At 45.3% G+C, this 13,271-nt stretch overlaps 1 non-coding gene across 1 annotated transcript; it reads left to right on the top strand.

Annotated features, from left to right (window-relative positions):
- The first annotated feature begins 3,506 nt into the window (after window positions 1-3,506).
- On the top strand, window positions 3,507-3,578 carry Trnaa-cgc (transfer RNA alanine (anticodon CGC)). The gene has a single exon. It is a non-coding gene; the product is annotated as a tRNA-Ala (tRNA).
- The last annotated feature ends 9,693 nt before the right edge of the window (window positions 3,579-13,271 follow it).

Genomic DNA, 13,271 nt, shown 5'->3' with positions numbered 1-13,271 from the left:
AGAAAGTGCGTGTCAACGCCTTCACCTTAATATCTGAATGCGAATATTGTGGTAGTAGCCTCTTCCAAGCAGGTTCTGTTCGTCTGTTCTCTGTAATCGTTTGGTATCTGATTGAATTGACATAATCGCCTATGGCTTTCGTAAACGAAAATTTCATTGTGACCCCGACGTGATTTGAACACGCAACCTTCTGATTTGGAGTTAGACGCGCTAGAGTGTGCTTTGCCTGCAGAAAGTCCTGGGTTCAAATCCCAGCTCCTCCAATTTTTGTTTCTCCGTGCAGCAGTACATGAAAACTTTTGCCTATCACCATATTCTATAAAACGGAGCCACCACAATCTGCAGTCGAATGCTCTAAGACTATTTTTTTCTGTTTTTCTTTCCTTTTTTTCGAAAACCGAGGCCTGGCCACAATGTCTCCTTCCCGCCCGTTTCCAGGATTCAACCAACCGATACGCCACTTCTCATTTATTTATTTTATTTGTTTCCAGTGGTCTGCCACTGTTAATGTTTAGTTTTTATATAAAATTGTTTTTCATTTTTTTGTTTCTTGGTTTATAATTGTTTTTTTTATAATATACATATATGCAGTTACAAGTTGTACATGAATCATAGTGACAGCAAATAAACGTGAAGAAAGAAAGGAAATTTGAGTCTTCTTGGGTGGTAGCTTCTCACCTTCTGAAGACGCAGTTTGCGTCGTATCAGTATATAACCATCAATAGAACAAAGAAATTAAAAGCAAAGAAAACACTGCTCCTACAAATAATATAACATTTCTTCGTTAAATATTTTGTTTCCTTCACTGGCGTGATTGCATGTGGCTTTGTCGCACCAGCGCTTCTCAACTATGTGTAAGTTGTATTTCCAGACATCAAGTAGTCCAATGTGGAACGCCTTTCAGCTTGGAGGTACAGTGCAGATAAAGTTTTGGAACAACTGTTTATACTTAGGATGTTTTGTCAAATGATGATGATGTTGTTCCTGAATATACAAAATGAAAACGTTGAGATCTGCATGATGTTGGGTAACAATGTAGTACGCTAATTGTCCGAGGAGCCAGGCGTGACTATCGTTCTTCGCGACGGCGAACAATCGACAGTCCGGATGTAACACATGTTCCACAGTGATCGCATTCCCCGTCGTCCTATTAATAATAGATTGCTTTTTCCTCGTCCAGTTCCAGATGACGTTCTCTCTGCAAACGAAGGTGTGAGCAAGGGTGTCTATAAGATGACACTGGTTACAATATGGTGTAGGCCGTAGTTTAGTTTTATGCAGCGTTTCGCCTGTGATGACCTTTTCATTTACAGTGTCATCCCATACAGACGCTATGTCCAACGTAATAACTGAGTTATTGATGTTCGCCCATATATGTTACCACGTTTTTTCCGGCTGTTTCTTTTCGATCGGACTTCGTTGTCGCTTCGTCAGTTCCGTGTAAAGGGTAGAGGTATTAAAATGTTGAAGCGACTGGGGCAGGTAGCTGATTTCCGTGTAATAGACGCGGACGTACCCAACTGTTCATTGATGCGCCCAACATGGATTGGCGGTCTCACATCCTGAGGTAGTAAGGAGGTGAAGAGACTCTTCGATATTCCAGTGTGATTGCTGCTAAGTATTTTTGACGTTCTATTGATGAAGACCGCAAGACACAGTGGGCGTACATTCTTGATACCTAACCCGCCTGCGGGGCGAGCCAGTGTTAACGTGTGAAGTTGAGTTTTGAAGATATTACCCCGCCAGACAAACCAATATATGGCAACAAGCAGCTTCTGAGCGATGTCATCGGATATTGGTAACACGGCGGCGCTATGATAGATTCTACTAAGAACAAACTCATTTATAAACTGCGCTCGTTGGAAACGGTTGAGAGATCTAGTCTTATGTTCCTGGAGTGTTGCTCGAACTGTGTTGAGCATAAGTTGCCAGTTCGTCTTGGACATCTCGCGCGGGTCCGGCAGCAAAGTCATTCCTAGTTGCTTAATCTTGTCAATGCGTTGCAACCAAGATGATACCATGCGTTCATCAATTTGTCCGAGAGGAAGATTTTTAGATTTGTGGTCATTTATCAACGCATCGGAGGAATGCATGTACATTGTGGTCAGGCGGCGCACCGTTTAAATATCATCTGTCGTATGAACAATGACGCTCATGATGTCATCAGCATAAGCATGGCAAACTGTTTTGGCCGTGGGGCCGGCGAGTTGTGCATGCAGATTAAACATTAGCGGCTCAACCGCGATGGCAAACGACGACATCGAGAGGGGGTAGCCTTGGCGAACAGATTGTTTTATGGGCACACGAGTGGTGAGCTGACCATTAACCTTTATTCTAGACGTTGTTCCAACGATGCATTTTTGTAAAAGCAGAAGGAACTGTTGATTGAACCCAATTTTGTGCATGACGTTTGTTAAAAACTTGTGGCTAATCCTACCAAAGGCCTTTACGAAATCTAAAACCATAATCCCAAGTTGGCATTTACAGATCCAAGATAATGTGAGACGTCCCTGTAGGCACATAAAACATTCGTCATGGATCGACCTGTGCCGACGCTCGTTTGGTATGGCCCAATAATTTTCGTGAGAATGGGTTTCAGCCTATGATTTAATAAACGAGTCAAGATTTTAAAATCAACGTTCAGAAATGTAATGGGTCGAAAATCGTGCAAAGAGCGGTTGTGCACTTTTTCGGGAATCAATACGACCAAGCCTTCAGTGAATTCTATTGGAAAGGGCTCACCTTGCAGAAATTCATTATACATAGTTGTTAATTCATCAATAAGGGCCCAGAAGCGTGTGTAAAATTCTGCGGGGAGACCGTCTAATCCTGCCGATTTGTGGCGGTATGATCCTGTTGTGTCAACCTTGAGTTCTTCATTCGTGATATTTGCCAGAAGGTAAACATTGTCATCAGCAGTAACTGTCATGGTAATGGGAGACTTCCTCCATTGGTTAGTCGATTTCCGGCTCCACATAAAGATTCGTATAGTATGTTACAACACACGATATCTGATGTCGTTCTGCGTGTTGTACTCCTGACCACGGTCGTGTTGAAGATTTTGGAGTAGCTTCTGCCTTCCACGTTTAGCTTCCCTGACAATATGGAAGATAGAAAGCTTTTCCTGCATAATATCAGTCCCAGTCCGCGCTCTTACTTTAGGACCGTCCAGTGACCGTCGCACCGGAGTTGTAGTTATTGCTTTAAATCGTTTTATTCGAATGTTTTGGCTGATGACCCGTGCGGGATCACTATAAAACTCGCGCAAGCATGAGAAGTAAAACTCTAATGTGCACTTCCTCCAGTATGCTATGTCCCGGGCATATTGGAGCACACATTTCTTTAATTGTGGGTTTACGAATTCGGTCCACCAAACAAAACGCCGTGCGTACCTCGCTTGATTGCGCATACACTTCTCCCAAGTGCACTCGCTGTACCGTTCAAATATAAGAAACAATGACAGTAGGATCCACGAGAGACATCGTCCCAGATGTAGTTGCTCGGGCGGGGGTGTAACTCAGTGGTAGAGTGTCTGCTTCGCATGCAGAAAGTCCTGGGTTCAAATCCCAGCTCCTCCAATTTTTGTTCCTCCATGCAGCAGTACATGAAAACTTTTCCCTATTACCATATTCTATAAAATTCAGCGTACAAGATTTTTCCTCCAAGCAAGCGGATTTCGTCCAGTTCGACCTCATAGCGGGAGGACGATGACCTGCAAGACCCTGGGCTGCGATCCCCCCATTGAAATGTTGCTCCAAAGCCTTCGCTATGGCGTGCGGAGTGCATCACAAACATGTATGTGCAACTCAAACCGACAATCGTCATTTGTTTTTTTTTTTCGAGTTACTGAAAAATGAAGGGGGCACCTGGGATTGGGAGCTCCTATGTTAGGCGGGTGACGTAGCCCCGTAGGGAAATAGAGGAAAGGTCGGGGAAGGAGGTCAGTGCTCACTCAGTCTGCCTGCCGGAGGGTATCATCAGAGATGTGGAGAAGGCCCTGCCGGCGGCGATAGTGAACACTGGGTGAACCCGACTGCAAATTGCTGCTCATGTCGGCACCAATGACTCCTGCCGTCTGGGTTCAGATGTCATCCTCAGTTCATACAGGTGGTTGGCGGAGTTTGTGAAGGCGGAAAGCCTCGCTCGCGGTGTGAAATCAGAGATAAGTATTTTTAGTGTCGCTGCCTTGGAACCGAGTGAAAGGCTTAAACCACAGGCTCAGACGATTCTGCGGGGATCTGGGCTGCAAGTTTCTCGACCTCCGCTATCGGGTGGAGAAATGTAGGGTCCCCATGAATTGGTCAGGCGTGCACTACACGCAGGAAGCGGCCACAAGAGTAACGGAGTACGTGTGGAGTGCTCATGTGGGTCTTTCTAGGTTAGAGAATTCCCTCCCTAGGCCCGATAAGACGCTCCCTGAGACGCAACAAGGTCGCAGTAGCCAAAACGCAACAGGGAATGACAATATTGTGGCAATAGCAAACTGTAGGAGCGTCTATAGAAAGGTCCCAGAACTGCTCTCATTAATAAACGGTCACAATGCTCTCATAGTACTAGGGACGGAAAGTAGGCTGAAGCCAGATGTAAACAGTAATGAAATTCTAAACTCAGATTGGAATGCATACGGCAAAGACAGGCTGGACAGTGAAGGGGGAGGCGTTTTTATAGTGATAAAAAGTGTGATAGTATCGAAGGAAATTGACGGAGATCCGAAATTTGGGTTAAGGTCACTGTTAAAGCAGGCTCAAACATGGTAATTGGATGTCTCTATAGGCCCCCTGGCTCAGCAGCTGTTGTGGCAGAACACCTGAAGGAAAATATTTATAGTTACCAGATATAGACTGGGAGACTCAAACGTTTGTAACAGGTGGCAGGAACAAAGAATCCGGTGAAATTTTTGTTAAAGTGCATTATCTGAAAACTACCTTGAGCAGTTAAAGAGAGAACCGACTCGAGGCGATAACATACTAGGCCTGCTGGTGACACAGACCCGAACTATTTGAAACAGTTAAAGCAGAACAGGGAATCAGCGATCATAAAGCGGTTACGGCATCGATGAGTTCAGCCGTAAATAGAAATATTACAAAAGGTAGGAAGATTTTTCTGTTTAGCAAAAGTGACAAAAAAATGGTTCAAATGGCTCTGAGCACTATGGGACTTAACAGCTGTGGTCATCAGTCCCCTAGAACTTAGAACTACTTAAACCTAACTAACCTACGGACATCACACACATCCATGCCCGAGGCAGGATTCGAACCTGCGACCGTAGCAGTCGCGCGGTTCCGGACTGAGCGCCTAGAACCGCTCGGCCACCGAGGCCGGCTAAAGTGACAAAACCTTTGTGTTGACCCTTCAAGTACTCTGAAATCTGTATTTTTATCTCAAGTACAGATTGTGTTGAGGATCAGTGGACAAAGTTCAAAACCATCGTATAATATGCATTAGATGAGTATGTGCCAAGCAAGATCGTAAGAGATGGAAAAGAGCCACCGTGGTACAACCGAGTTAGAAAACTGCTGCGGAAGCAAAGGGAACTTCACAGCAAACATAAACATAGCCAAGGCCTTGGGGACAACCAAAAAAAAAAAAAAAAAAAAAACGCGAAGCGAAATGTAGTGTGAGGAGGGTTACGCGAGAGGCGTTCAATGAATTCGAAAGTGAAGTTCTATGTACTGACTTGGCAGATAAATACTAAGAAATTTTGGTTTTATGTCAAAGGTGGATCAAAACAAACTGTCCAGATACTCTGTGACCAAAATGGTACACTGAATCAGTGGCTGACAGACTAAAGACCGAAATACTAAATGTCTTTTTCCAAAGCTATTTCACAGAGGAAGACTGCACTGTAGTTCCTTCTCTAGGTTGTCGCACAGGTGACCAAATGGTAGATATCGAAATAGATGAGAGAGGGATAGAAAACCAATTAAAATCGCTCAAAAGAGGAAAGGCCGCTGGACCTGGTGGGATACCAGTTCGATTTTACACAGAGTACGCGAAGGAACTTGCCCCCCCCCCCCCCCCCCCCTTCTTGCAGCGATGTACCGTAGGTCTCTAGAAGAGCGTAGCGTTCCAAAAGATTGGAAAAGGGCACAGGTTATCCCCGTTTTCAAGAAGGGACGTCGAACAGATGTGCAGAACTATAGACCTATATCCCTAACGTCGATCAGTTGTAGAATTTTGGAACACACATTATGCTCGAGTATAATGATTTTTCCGGAGACTAGAAATCTGCTCTGTAGGAATCAGTATGGGTTTCGAAAAAGACGACCGTTTGAAACCAACTTGAGCTGTTCGTCCACGAGACTCAGAGGGCCATAGACACGGGTTCCCAGGTAGATGCCGTGTTTCTTGACTTCCACAAGGCGTTTGATACAGTTCCCCACAGTCCTTTAATGAACAAATCAAGAGGTTATGGACTACCAGACCAATTGTGTGATTGAATTGAAGAGTTCCTAGATCACAGAACGCTGCACGTCATTCTCAATGGAGAGAGATCTTCCGAAGTAAGAGTGTCGTAGGACGGTTGCTATTCACAATGTATACAAACGACCTCGTGGATAACATCGGATGTTCACTGAGGCTTTTTGTGGATGATGCTGTAGTATATCGAGAGGTTGTAACAATGGAAAATTGTACTGAAATGCAGGAGGATCTGTAACGAATTGACGCATGGTGCAGGGAATGGCAATTCAATCTCAATGTAGACAAATGTAATGTACTGCGAATACATAGAAAGAAAGATTCTTCATGATTTAGCTACAATATAGCAGGTCAACAACTGGAAGCAGTTAATTCCATAAATTATCTGGGAGTAGGCATTAGAAGTGATTTAAAATGGAATGGCCATACAAAATTAATCATCAGTAAAGCAGATTCATTGGAAGAATCCTAAGGAAATGCAGTCCGAAAACAAAGGAAGTAGGTTACAGTACATTTGCAGTTTCGTAGACTTTCCCGGCGATTTGATGACATCTCGTGGAAATCGGGTTTTCTGCCGGATATCAGCGTCTTCCAAACACGATATTTCGGCGTCATTACTTGACGTCTTCATCAAGTGTTCCCTGAGACTGGCTGCTTGCTGGACCGGGTAGCATATTTATGCCTGCCCGGTGCCTGGTGTTCTGTTTGCCGTTCCCTAGTCGGTCCGCGCCCGCGAGTCGCGCTATCCTGCCGCTCTAGGTGTTCCCTATTCCGTCCGCGCCCACTCCGGCCGCCTCCAACTGCGGTCGTGGCCTCCTGGTGTTCCCTTCTTGGTTAGTGCACGCAGTGTGCGGATGTCCGAGGCTAGTTGTTGGTGTTGGAAACATATTTTCCCCGGTATTGCTTCAGCAGTTCAAATGCTGGGTTCCATGCAGTGCTTAGCTGGTATCCTGCTTCCCGGCTAATCAGGTTTGGTGCCATCTTTATCTCTATAGATTCAGTGATGACACTATCCCAGAACCTGGGGGTCTGGACCATGACTTCGGTGTTCTCATAATCTATGGAATGTTCCAACTCTAGGCAGTGTTCTGCTATTGCTGATTTTGTGGCCTGCCTTAGCCTTGTATGTCGCTGGTGTTCCTTACATCTGATTTCCACCGTTCTAGTCGTTTGGCCAATGTAGGACATACCGCATTCACAAGGAATATTGTAAATGCCAGGCTTCCTTAAGCCCAGGTCATCTTTGACTGTTCCAAGTAAAGCCCTGATTTTGCTAGGTGGGCAGAAGACACTCTTGATGTTATGTTTCATTAGTAGTCTGCTGATCTTGGCAGAAACAGGCCCGGCATATGGTAAAGATGCCAGCTTCTTGATTTCTTCTTCTTGCTCGTTCTCCGGTGTATCCTGACGTCTAGCGGGATGTAGAGCTCTGCGGATGTCCCTGGATGGGAAACCGTTGTTAGCAAACACTTTTTGAAGATGTTAAAGTTCCCCTGCCAGGCTGTCACAGTCAAGACCGTGTCTTTGCTCGGTGTACGAGTGTTCTAAACACCCCGGTCTTCTGTGCTGGGTTGTGGCAGCTGTCTGCCTGTAGGTATAAGTCTGTGTGTATGGCTGAAGGTGCCATCCTCCTCCTTCACCAGGACATCCAGAAACGGAAGCTGACCGTCCTTTTCTAGCTCCCTAGTGAATTTAATATTCGGATGCCTTGAGTTCAGGTGGTCCAGGAAGTCTCCGTTTTTTGCGACCGTGGGGCCAAATGACAAATGTGTCATCAACGTATCTCAGGAAGCATGTTGGCTGGTAAGTGGCAGTTGTAAGAGCCTCGTCCTCGAATTTCTCCATAAACAGGTTGGCCACTACTGGTGACAAGGGGCTACCCATCGCCACCCCTTCAGTCTGTTCATAGAATTTACCTCCACATAGGAAGTAAGTCGATGTTAGAATATGCTTAAACAGATCCAGCACAGCTCCATCAAACTTCTCACTGATTAAGTCAAGCGTGTCCTTAACGGGCACTCTGGTGAACAGGGACTGACGATTAAGTCTGCATCTGAGAAACGTAGGTTTTTAAGACGTTCCACAAAGTCCTGTGAGTTGCGGATGTGGTGTGCACCCTTCCCCAGATATGGTGCAAACATTTTCTTGAGATATGTTGCAGCTGGGTAGGTGGCTGCCCCAATATTGCTCATAATGGATCGTAGTGGTACACCCTCTTTGTGGATTTTAGGTTGTCCATAGAGTCTGCGTGGTGCTGGTGCCTTGGATTTCAGTTGTTTGATAACTATCTCAGGCCAGCCAGTTTCCTATAGCAGAGACTTGGTTTTTCTGTCCACCCTGTCAGTTGGATCCTGCTCTAGTGGTTTGTAAGCTGGGTCCTTCAGAAGTCGCCGGATCTTCAGGTCATAGTCACCTTTCTGCAGTATGACTGTGGAGTTCTCTTTGTCTGCTGGTAATACCACTATGTCGTCATCTTCTCGTAATCTCCTGAGGGCCATCCTCTCGTCTCTTGAGATGTTAGACTTCGGCGGCCTGGCTCTGGTAAGGGCTCTGCACATCTCTCTCCGAATCTCTTCAGCCGTACTTCAGGGTAGTGTGTTGACGACTTGTTCCACAGAGCTGATGAAATTGTCTACCGGTAGATCTCTAGGAGTGACAGCGAAATTTAGGCCCCTGCCAAGAACCTTCAGGGTAGCTTCATCCAGTGTTCAGTCAATCAAATTTACAACCTTGCAAGTGTCACGATTTTGTTGCACTCTGCTGTTCAGGCGTTCAAATTTTGCCAATTGTCGGGCTGTAGTATTGTTCTTAATGCATACTGCTAGTGACCAAGACTTTTTGTAGAGCATTCAGTTTCCTCATGCTATGCATTTGTATGCATGCCCGAATCTTGTTAACTAAAGCTCTATAATTAACAGCAATTGTAGTCTGCATCTTCCTCCTAAATTCAATTCCTAATCACTTCAGACTGGAAATTTCCTGTAATCTTGCATGGTGTGGTGGACCGATTCCCTTTCCGACATTCATTAGTCCAGATTTTTCCCATTTCACTTTCGCTCCAGATGCCGCCTCATGTCGTTGAATTACTTGAAGTGAGGACCCCACTAAGTGCGCGTTCACGACGAGAAAGCCAACGTCATCTGCGTACGCGTGGCACACAATCTTCTGGCCATTGATTTCCAAACCTTGCAACTTTGCCATCAGCGTAGAGTGCCATCGACATCGGACATCCTTGTCCCATCGAACACGCAATTTTAATAGCACCACTGAGGTGACCATTAATTTGAAATCGTGACGTACTATTGTTGAACATTTTTTCGATGACTTTCATGAACTGATGCGGAAAGCCCATTTCCTGCATGATGAGGAAAAGGAACCTATGACTCAACCTGTCGAAAGCTTTTTCAAAGTCAATCATTAAGAGGGCGTATTTTAATTTGCAAGCCTCCGCTACGGCTATTACATCTCTGTAGTCCGTGAGCGTGTGGTAAATAGACCTATCTCTACCGACACTCGTTTGATACTGTCCAGTGATTGTGGTGTGTTTGCTGAGAACACGGGCGAACAGTTTATAAACACTATTTAGCAACAAGAGAGGTCTCAGGTTTTTGAGGGTGTTACTGCACGGGGTTTTGGGCAGCAAGACTACAGTTCCTTGTCGAAATTCCTGTGGAATGTCGTTATTTGGGTTCAGTAATTCATTGCATATTGCTAGTAGTTTCGATTTTATTTGCGACCAGGTGGTTTGATATACCTCTGCAGGTATTCCGTCGCAACCAGGAGAATTATTGTTCGGACTCCACAGGATAATGTCTTCAAATTCTTTTTCTGTCACCTCCGTAATCAGCTGATTCGCCTCTGTAGGGCCGAGTCTCCTTAATAAATTCGTCGTAAAATCTGCAAGCACGGTATCATCCGTCACTTTTGTGGACATTAGTTCTTGATAATACTCTTGAATCGCACTCATAATTTCACTTTGTTTGGTAAGTATAACTCCGGTGCTGGTTCGGAGTTGTCAATATTTTCCTACTGCCTCTTTTACTTTCACGCAACATATGATACATGGCCGCCTCTTCTGCCTGCATCGTCTTGGGAACTCGGGTTCGAATTTGAAAGCCTTCCAACTGTTTCCGCTTCACCGATAAAATTTCTGCTTGAATTCTTTTCGTCTGCGCAGAATTGCCCATAACGCTCGAGTCAAATTTGTACGACTCCCGAAGACCCTGAAAGTAAAATTCCATCGTCCATTTGTACCACTGACTTTCCTCATGGGAGTAAGTCATTAATGTGTTCTTGATTTGTGGTTTGGCACATTTGAACCACCAATCTATCGCGGAGTTGTAGGAATTGAATTGAAGTTCACATGCAGTTGACAGTAAACCTTCTCGACAAGCAGGATTTCGCAGATATGCGATATTTAACTTCCATAATCCTCTACTCCGGTATGTTGACGGTATGGATATAGGCAGCATGGTCACAAAATACAGTAGGCCATATTTCATTGTGTAGCAGGTGGGACCTTAAATGACGCGATATATAAATTCTATTTAATCTACTAAAGGAATGGCTTGTAACATGCGTAAAACCTGCCGCTGAGTTCTTAAATGATCTTCTCTAGTTCGACACACCGATTAAAATGTGGAGTTTGGTCTATTGGACGAAGCGCACAATTAAAATCACCGCCAAAAATGAGATCGCTGTAGTTGGTTCCGAAAAGCGTGGCGAAAAAAATTCAGAACGGCGTTATTGGCAGTTACTGCTATTCTTCCGCCGGTCACAAGTTTTTCCTCGCCGTTTACAATGATTCCTTCTTTTAACAGTATGGCAGTTCCAAGTTCTAGTCCTTTGCCCGGTTTCGTGAAAGCGTTATATCCGGCGATGTGGTCTAAATTAGTATCAGTTACTTCCTGGAGCATTGAGACGTCTATGTCTGCCGCGTATAACAGATCTCTTAAGTTATTAAGATACAGTCCACTGCGTATCTTATTGAGTCAGGATTTTGTAGGCCTGCAAAGTGGTCATAGATGTTTGGTGCGGAAGGGGCGAAGTCTAGAATTCGTCATACAGCTGGCAATTTGAGGCGCTATCCGTTTCGGACGTCTGAGTAACTATAGCCACGTTGACTTTGCTTCAATTGAGTGCTGAGAAAGGGGGCGTTGAGCCGGTCGAGGGTGTTAGATCCTCCTCCATCTCTACATCTGCTTCATTCGTTTCACTATCGTCTGCCCAGTGTTGACGGATCAGTGCCTACGGTCTCACGAACTGGTGGATTCGTACCCTGTGTCGCAGTGAGCTGAGTTGTCTCAGTAGGTGAGCTGTCGGACGGCGTGGGTGCCTCTGACATGGTGTCATTAGTGGTATCCTGCGAGCGCGAAGACGAGACGGCAGTTTCGGCCGTTCCTTCTTTTAAATTCTGTCCGATTAATTTTGCCTTTCTCCGCAAGCTCGGTGCTGTACCTTCTGCACCTTGGTGAGCCATTCTCCGTTTTTTGTTATTATTTGGGGATGTATTACCCCGTGTTACTGAGTCAGAGTTTGGCATCGACTCATTGACTGCGGAGGTGTCCAAGGTTGCTGCATCCATATCCGAATCAAACTCAGCGCTACGTTAGGGCTGTTCCACAACCACATTACTGGTCCTGTTCGTGTCGGGGGTTTCGGAAGCGGCAATCTCGGACGTGACAGGCGTGTCCGGAGAAGTCACATTAACTACCCGACTGGGATGGGCAGTTGTGTCGCGAATCGGTTGTACTGCGTGCTTACCGCGGACAACCGACACGTACGATGTCGGTAATGTTGACATCGCGAGAGGGCTCCGGTTGGCATTTCAACTAGACGCCGCTGTAAACATTCCGCACGAACATGTCCCGTCCAGTTACATCTAGCAAATGTCCTAGGTTGGCCATCATGCATTACGATTGCACGGTATCCACAAACCGTGACGTACGACGGAATATGTCGTTACAAATCAACTTTGAGCTGCCTGACGCCATTCAATACGGGATACTTATGAGCCGGAGACCAACATGCTGCAGAGTTATTCAAAACTTCGCCATATGGCGATAACGCAACATTTATCTGTTCAGCTGTAACCTCAAAAGGTAGTTGGAAAATCCTAATCCTTCTAATTCCAAGCGTAGCGTAGGAAACAGTAACTACACCCGCATTTCCATGCTTAAACATCAGACCTGAACTAAAGGATTCAACTACTTTGTTACAAAACTCGGCATCTCTCATCCTGACATAAACTACGCTTGACAGAACCAACAAATGTATACCAATAATCTCATAGTGTCCAATTTCCATCATATCTTCGAGGAAATCCTCGATTTCGAAAGTCGTCGGTCGTGCAAATGTATTATCGGAAGTTAAATTCAAGTATCCTTTCTCATAGTTTGTGCCATCAATGAATTCTCAGTCATTCCGCACACGCAAGAATAACCGCTGCCGGCCGCCTGTGGCCGAGCGGTTCTAGGCGCTTCAGTCTGGAACCGCGCGACCGCTACGATCGCAGGTTCGAATCCTGCCTCGGGCATGGATGTGTGTGATGTCCTTAGGTTAGTAAGGTTAAAGTAGTTGTAAGTTCTAGGGGACTCATCACCTGAGATGTTAAGTCCCATAGTGCTCAGAGCCATTTGAACCATTTTTGAATAACCGCTGCTAGCGAGCGACTTACCCTTCGCGTCTGGAGAAAGTGCGAGTCGGCGGCGCCTTCACCTTAATGTCAGAATGCGAAAATTGCACAGGTAGCCTTTTTCAAGCAGGTACTGTTCGTCCGTTCTCTGTAATCGTTTGGAATCTGGTTAAATTGACATATTCGCCTATGCCTTCCGTAAACGAAAATTTCATTT

Source organism: Schistocerca nitens, chromosome 4 (assembly GCF_023898315.1).
Source record: "Schistocerca nitens isolate TAMUIC-IGC-003100 chromosome 4, iqSchNite1.1, whole genome shotgun sequence".
In the NCBI taxonomy this organism is placed as follows: Eukaryota; Metazoa; Arthropoda; class Insecta; order Orthoptera; family Acrididae; genus Schistocerca; species Schistocerca nitens.
This window is presented reverse-complemented; position numbering and strand designations above follow the sequence as displayed.